The 8,643-nt window shown below is 37.6% G+C and overlaps 1 non-coding gene across 1 annotated transcript; it reads left to right on the top strand.

Annotated features, from left to right (window-relative positions):
* The first annotated feature begins 373 nt into the window (after nucleotides 1–373).
* LOC116104428 lies at nucleotides 374–535 on the top strand. Its single transcript, XR_004123914.1, has one exon. It is a non-coding gene; the product is annotated as a U1 spliceosomal RNA (small nuclear RNA).
* Nucleotides 536–8,643: the final 8,108 nt, after the last annotated feature.

Below are 8,643 nucleotides of genomic sequence, written 5' to 3'. Positions count from 1 at the left end.
TGCTAGTGATCATTGTACAGCATTGTCTTAACACACACACACACACACACACACACACACACACACACTCACACATATACTCACATACATTCACACACACATACGCACTCACATATACACACATTCACACACACACACACACTCACACACACATACTCACTCACACACACTCACACACAAATACTCTCACACACACACACACAATTTTACATAGATTGTAAGATAAAGAGTGTAAGACACTGGACTATCAGAAGCCAAGGGTACTAGTAATGATTGCCAAGACAGCAAGACAGATGGGAAGTAGAGACAGATGAAAGAGTCCATGCTATCAAAATAGTGAACATTTATTTTGGGCACTAGTAAAAGACTTGTGATACTTACCAGGCAGTGAAAGTGCCATGAAAGTGGTTGTCTCAGGGCAAGGTTTATCCATTGCATTCCCAATGTGCAATGTGAACCCCACAATTTTCCCCAAATTTGAGAGACTCAATTGCATAATTTGTGTAATGGAGGACTGCTTTTACATTAACCCCTATAAAACAGACTTCTGCCTCTAGGAATATGTAGTACTTAATGTTTTCTACTTTCTATTGCTTTAAGTACAAGTATCATTCTTGGACATTGTATTTATAACAAACATGAGATGCATAAAAATGAGGAGGTAAACAATGTTGAGCTACAGAACACAGAGAAAACACTTGGTAACCTCCTTGAAATTTCCTCTTGCCTTACATATAGTGGATTTGGAACAGGATAATGTTCAAAAGGCTGGACCAAATGTCCCTTCAAAATGCTGTCCTCTATACATATCCTAATAAATAGAAAAAGGGCATCAAAGGAATATAAAACTTTCTAGACAATAAATATGGCATCCTAGACAAAAGTCACAGAACAAGTATGTCCTCACACACACCCATTTCAGCAATGTTCCAGTGGAAGATCTAGACTGGCTCTTTCCTAATTACTTTGCTAATTGGAAGGATAGTGAGAAAACTTAGTGAGGAAAGGAACCCAGCATGAAAGTCAATCCAACCCCCTGGGTAATGTGAATGAGAAGGACACAGACAGACTGGGTTCTATTCTACCTGGGGGTGATGTTATAAGTCCTATTTGTACTCAGTGGGGTTCTGTCAGAGTAGGCACAGTGGAGACTTATGAAGCAGGCACCATGTAGTTGTTATTTTTCTTCTCTTACTCCCACCTCATTACCAAGTAGAAGCTCCTGAGGAACCCATCATTTTTATGCTAGTACGAGCAAAGCCATGGTAGTACACCAGAACCCTAAATTTTCCCAGAAGTAGTCCCTAAGGGCAGAATGGGGAACCTAGATGTGTATGGGAGTAATGAAGAACAGAGAGCAAATAGATTATAAACATAATAAACAGTGTATTTCAGAGACCTGTGGCATTTATCAACTGTGTGTGCAATTCCATGGTTTTAGAATAACTTTTCAATAAATGGTGCTGAGGAAATTTAAACAGTCAGAGACACAAAAGAAAATAGAAACCCAAAAGATGACAGTGAGTATGCAGAGAAACTGGTTTCCTCTCTTATGGCTGTTACAAGTGAAAAATGGCACAAACCACCCTGAAACCTTCCTGGAAATTTCTTTAAAATTGAATGTGCAACTACTGCATGAATCAGCAGTTGTGTTCCTGAACATATATCCTAGGTAGCTGAAAGCTTTCCTCACATGGCACTCTCCACACAAATCTTCACAGAAGCTCTCTTAAGAATACTCACCAACTAGAAGCAACCAAGATGTCCTTCTAAAGATAAATATTTACACAGATGTGTCCATACCATCTGATATCAGCCAGCAATGAAGAACAATGATCTGCATAGGTGAATTTGTAGAGGATCATGCTACTTTGTGGTTCTCTTATGCAGTTAGATGGGTGTTTGCCTGATGGGTTGGTCAGCTTTCTCTCACTATATGTATGTTGGATTAACTTTTTAGAAAGCTCAGTTTCTTGGCTCCATTACTTTGTGCCCAGGGTCACACATTAGTAGCCCATGGCTTGATTAGATGGTAGAAGTTTCATTGTGGCTGAGAAACAAAGATGATGGGGATAGAGCCCTAAATAAGACTCAAACAAGGACAATGTTTTACTTTTTGAGAGAAGGTCTCTCATTAGATCTGAAGCTCAGTGATAGGACAAAACTAGCTGTCCAGGAAGCCCCAGTGATTTTTTCCCCATTTGTCCAGTGCTTTCTATCATGCCTGGCTTTTATAGGAACCCAAACTCAGGTCCTTATGTTTACTTAGCTTCCACTTTACCCTCAGACCTATCTCCCCAGCTCCCAATATCACTATTTTAAGCTTGAATGAATTATTGTATGAATGCTGTGCTTCTTGATATCTTCTAAAAACATGAATATAAAGATGAAGAGACAATTTTGATGGGGATGGGTGATAACCTTTGAATTGAGCACTCAATCTTCATAGAAAAGACAATCAAACATCTCATCATCTAAAGTCTTCTAAAAATTAAAGCCTAATCAAGAATCTTACTGTCATTGCCAGCTTATGTGATTGCGGTGAACAGACTAAGAGACATGTTAAAAAACCTACAAGATACATCTAACCAAAGCTACACTGTAGAAAAATCTACAACACTAACAAGCATAAAATTTTTTAAATTAAGGAAAACTTTCCGAAAGGGAAGAGGAAACTCTAAGCTATGGTGCCTTAAGGGGTAAGGACAAAATGCAATTTGTAGATTTTTTAAAATAGAGATCTCCAAAGAAAATGATAAAAAAAAAGAAGTTATAAGACAATGAGGTACATTTCAGTGCTGATTATATAAAATTAATGTTATTAAGAACCTGATATACTTTTCAGATATGAAAGCAATAATGTAACTACATTTTAAGCAAGACTTTATTAGGAGATAAATATTGAATTATTCAAAGTTTATATTTGCTTCTCAGTAGTCAAAGGGTGCTGGAAAAAATAAACTTACAACTTTGCACCATTCATTTTAGCAACACAACTGATGTTATTCTTGTTCAAGTTATGTTTTAGGTATTTATGTTGGGGAGACTCTATATAGGTGTAGCTTTTGACATACCTAGGGGACACAATCTCACAGCAAACTCCCTGATTCCTCTGCCTCTTAAAATATTTGCCATCTGTCTTCTGTAGTTTCCTAAGACTTAGATGCAGAACTTGTGTTGTATTTTTAGCAGTTGAAATTGAGCTCTACAACTCTGCATTTTTGTTTGTTGTGATTTTTTTTAATAGTCTCAGTCTGTTGCAAAGAGAAGTTTCCTTGATGAAGGGTGAGAACTAAGGATGTATTTGTGTGTATAAAAACAAGCATTGAGAATGTAATTGGGGAGAGTGGGACACATAGTCTTCCCCAGGGAAGAGGACATCAATTGATTATTCAATACCAGATTGTCACTCTGAAAACATATACAAAAAATGTCACATTTTATAGACAGAGAAGATTGTATTTATGTATTTAAGAATATATACATGTATGTGTCTGTGGTATGTATGTAAAACAACAGTTAATTAAAAAGGGAGGCTATAGATTTGAAAGAGAGCAGGGAGGGTCATACAGGAGACTTTGGATGGACAAAATGGAAGTAGAAAATGATGTCATATTATAATCTCAAATTATAAATGTAATAGAATAAAAATGATCTTAGAAGAGGCATGAGCTGCTTTTCGGGTGGATTTTGACTTCACTTTCATGTTCGTATTATTCTTCATCTATTTGACCTTTTTCATAATAAAATGTTTCTAGTATTGTCTGGATGTCTTGCTTTTCATTTAAGGCTTACCTTCTGGACCACCATGCCACCATTTTCACCTTGAAGCTTTGAAAATAACTTTACATGGTCACTCATCTGGATTCAACCTCTTCCCTCCTTCCATCTTCTTCCAGCCCAGGAACCATTGCAATTTTGTGACACTAGCCTGAAGGAGCTGTGTACCAGAAAATGCTAGTAGCTGCCACCCCTTTGGTCCTGGCAGCTGTCTGTTCATTTAATTTTGGCTTAGGTCTCCGTCGCACCTTCTTCCTATCATATTTGACAAACTGCTATTGCTTTGGTCTTTCAGGCTTTCAGAATGATTTTTTTTCTGACTGCAGGGGAGGTAAGAGGTGAAGGATTATATGGAATTGTGTCAGGGTCTGCCCCTAGGTTAGTTATGTATCATCTCTGTTCACACGGAGTACCTGTAGTTTTTTTTGGTCAACTACTCACAGAAAAGCTCTAAACCTCTGCTGTTTTATTTTGCAGTAATTTTAAGCAGCAGTTTGACCTTGGTGGAGCCTTTCTTAGCTACATCCGCATGGCTGCATAGTGTACCTGCTTGCTCTCTCCTTGTTCACATGATTCTTGTAGATGTTTCAATCCCTGGACGTCTGCAATCTGAGCTTGTCATAGAACTCTCTCTGTGTCTCTTCATACTTAAACAGGATTTCTTCCCTTGTCATATAATTGAGAAGTTGTAGCAACAAAATCTCACTTCTGTCTAGTTTTAGTCGTATGCTCTCTTTCATTGCTGCATGTGGGAGACTTTATCTCATTTCCTTGAACTCTATGGTGTTTGTAACCCAAGATAAGTAATTTAATATCTGTTGAGTATGCATCATGTGACTCTGGATACCCACTATGTACCTGACACTGTGATAGATCCCTCATATATATCACCTTATATTTAGTTCTAGCAATTGCTATGATAAGCAATGCATACACCAAACACCTGTATCTCTTTTTTTAAGGAAAAGAAAATTCAGAATACCAGTAAATATATATATATAGACCAAGAAGTTAAAGCAAACCCAAATCAAATATCAGCTTCATCACGTGATAGTCATGTAACTTTCTTTCAAGATTTTGTTTCTTCTACATCACCAGGATCTTTATTTGTGCCACCCACAGTATTTTCCTTTTGCTCTGAGAAAAGAGGATAGAGACTCACATGCCAGTCTGCTTATGTCAGAACTGTAATGCTAGCAGTTCTTGGAGAGTTAAAATTCCTCTTCCATTTTTTTATGTTTATTTGATAATGTATGTTAAAGAGAAACTGGCCGTACCTCTGGAGTGTGTAGGCACACAGTAGTAGCATAGTCTGTATATCTTTGATGTGATCTGCATGTATTAGCAGCTGTCTACTATCACCACCTCTTACATGTGAGAAGACTTACAGTCCTAATTTCCAGTTAATTTTAACTTTAAGGCAGAGTTTCCATATTTTAAGCTATACAGTGGAACAAACTCTGGACTCTGAGAATCCCAGTTCAATGATTAATACATACAGTTTATTGAGCTCATGCTTTGTGCCAGATTGAAGCTCCCTGTACCTTTAATCAATTATCTTATGTTAACTGCATATCAACCTACCAGAGGTAACAAATAGAACACATAACATTACTAAGGAATATTACCAATATTGCACAGCAAAATTGTAGTAAGGTTAAGATTTCTCTTCTTTCGGTTTAAAGTCAACAGCCAAGCTCTTAACCACCATTCTATTGCATACTTCTCAGCTAAGTTGGTTTTAGTTCGAACCCTGGGGCAAGCCACTTAACTTTTTAAATGATCTATAAATGGAGACAATAACCAATAGCAAACATGAAAACTTTCAGCACACTGAATGTTCCTTGTAAGCATAATGAATTAGCATTGCTGGAAATTGGCAATGCCAATAGTAACCATTGCAAACTTATTTGAGATACTATTTTATGTCACAATTATCTTTAGAATTTTATAGTTCATTTAATTAGCCCATGGACTAGATGGCAAAGGTAACATTATTCTTACAACTTTAGAGATAAGAAACATAGATATTAATTATATGTGCAACAAATGACTAGGGAGATTGCTTGGTTAGTAAAGTGCTGGTTTTGCAAGCATGAAGACCTTATTTCAAACTCCAGAACTCACATTTATTTGGGTATGGTGACAGGAACACAATGCATAGTAATACATATAAAAAACACTCTTTGAATATATAAAACTACAAGCAGAATTACACATATTTCTTGGAAGTGAATTGTTTCTGGTAGTAAACTCCTAGAGGAGACAAATTGTGCTGGTTATGCCTTCACACAATGATGATGTCTTATGATCTTTATCTCATATTAAGTGGGTCACTTCAGTAGGTGAGAGTGAAAGCTGCAGATGCCTCTCTCTTCCTACCTGCCAATTCACAAAGCTCACAAGAGCACACATAAACTATCTCAATGAGTTAGACATTTGTACTGTCATCTCACCAAGAAATCTTTCATTCATTGTCAGAACTGACTTTCAGTATCAAGACATAACAGACTTGGGATTTCATTAAGGAACAAGCAGTGTGTGTAAAACATGTAGACATTTATTTGAACAGGAATCATCTTGGGCAGGTGGCAGGACCGATTTTGTCAATGGGATAGGTTATAGGATTTGTAGAACCAAGCCTTTGATGCTAGCTCTTCATTGTTGTTGTTGTTGTTCATTTGTTTGTTTGTTTTTAATTGCTCGTTTGTTTGTTTGTTTGGTTTTGGCTTGTTTGTTCCTATTCTTTGCAGATAGATCCTTAAGGTCCGAGCATTAAAAAACTGACTGGGAAGGAGTGGGCTGGCTTGCTTTGCACACAAGCAGTATGCTAGCCTTCAGTAGAAGTGTTCCCAGGCCCCTAGAGAAAAGGGATAGCATAGTAAAGCAGATGGGTGAAAGCAGGTCACCTCTTTTCCCCTTCCAAAGTGTCTACTGTCATGGGAGGATTCCAATGTTCTAGTGAGATGTGAGTAACTGCTTAACATGTCCTCCTGGAATTGTGGCAGTGAGAAGACAGAGAAAGGTTAGTATGTATCCACTGGACATTATGTCTGAAACCAGAAAGGTAACTGTAAGCAAACTTACAGAAGGTAAGTTCCTAATTTAATGAAAATATACATGACATTTGGATATGATGCAACTGGAGATTTCTGCATTGGACAAAATAAACAAGACTCAGAAAGACAAATGTCATGTTTCCTCTCACAGGTAGACTTTAGATTTAAAATGGGGGGATGTATATACATGTAGGTGTATAGGTCCAGTGGTAACTCTTTATAAACTTTTGTGCCTGTTAACTCTACCGCTTTGATCCAGGTCAATCTAGCCCTTAGTATACTTTTCCATGAATCTGCATGAATCCTTCTTAGATGCCTTACTTCTGGGTCTAGACTCTTTACTGATTGCTATATATTAAATACGATCCAAACATAGTCCCTACCTAGCATTTAGTTATGGGTTTCTATCATTGTTGGTTGTGTTGTAAATTTTAATTTTGAGAAGAAATAGACTGATAAATTCTTGATATTGACCAGAACCAATGGCTATTCCCTGTCTTATGAATGGATACTGCAAAGTTGATGTAATAGCTCAAACTTTCAAACTACTTAGGCAGCATTGGTAATAACTCTCAGCTTGATTTACTTGTGGGCCAAATTGCATTCTGTCTTTGGTTTTAGCACCAAACATAGCCTAGAGGACAGGGTTGGAATCTTATATATCTTTGGATTCATCATGTTTGTGACTGCTGAGAGGGACAAGACACTGATATTGAAAGGGTAAAAGTAGACTTCTTAAGTTGTGATAGAGAAGATTCCCTACTTGTTTTATTTTCTGTTGTGCTTCACCAATGGAACATATGATTCATTCAAATCAGAGGGTGTGCTGCAGCTTGTGTAAAACTCTGAAACCCAAGTACTTCCCAGCAGAGTCAGGGCTATGTCATAGTACCCTTTCCTGCTATATGCTGCTCCAGTGTTATAGGTACCTTGGCAGTATGAGCAGCCTAATTCAGCCAGTCTGCTCACTATCAATAAGAGAAAAATTGGAGCCATGTCTAACTTCAGTGGTTGTATGGGGATCTGGATGTTCACTTGTATAGGCAGGAATCTTTTGGTTTGAGCTTTATAGCAGGTCATGAACATATTTTGAGAGATACTACACACACACACACACACACACACACACACACACACACACACCAAGAGAGAGACAGAGACACAGAGAGACACAGAGAGAGACACAAAGAGAGAGAGAGACCTAGAGAGAATATGAGGGAGATTAAGAAAGAAAAACGAACAGAGCCAGGTGGAGACTGATTGAAGATGTTTTGGCCTCAATTTGCTTTTGGTACCATGGGCGGTCTAGTCAGCTCTGGGATTTATTTTCTTCTTATAGCATGAAAAATTATCTGACTACTCTATGCTAAAACATCAAAATCTGAAGTATAATTAGTAGTAGAGAATACTAATACAAAGCCACAAGCATCCTAGATACTGTGAGCAGAGTATTCACTCTCCCAAATGGCTGCTATTGGGTGAGGTGAAGTCAGGCAGAGCCTGTGAGGACCTCTCAGTTCACAGGCTGATACATCTGAGGCCTGTCTGGCAATATTTGCTCTAACACTTGCTTATTGCTGAAAAGCTGTCATTGCTATTGAACAATCAGGATTATCAACAGCAACACACCAGTCAGAGAAGAGCTGGTTTTAGTTGGTACCAACAGTGAAATCTAATAAAGATAAATCATCTTAGAATTATTAATAATTATAAAAATCTAATTATTTTTGACTCTGTGATCCTTGGGACTCTGAGTTGTCACTTATAAAGCTGTGTTTTCTTTCCAGAAGGCAAAACTTTTGAC

Source organism: Mastomys coucha, unplaced genomic scaffold (assembly GCF_008632895.1).
Source record: "Mastomys coucha isolate ucsf_1 unplaced genomic scaffold, UCSF_Mcou_1 pScaffold21, whole genome shotgun sequence".
Classification (NCBI taxonomy): Eukaryota; Metazoa; Chordata; class Mammalia; order Rodentia; family Muridae; genus Mastomys; species Mastomys coucha.
Note: the sequence above shows the minus strand (reverse complement) of the source record. Positions and strands in the feature narration are given on the sequence as shown.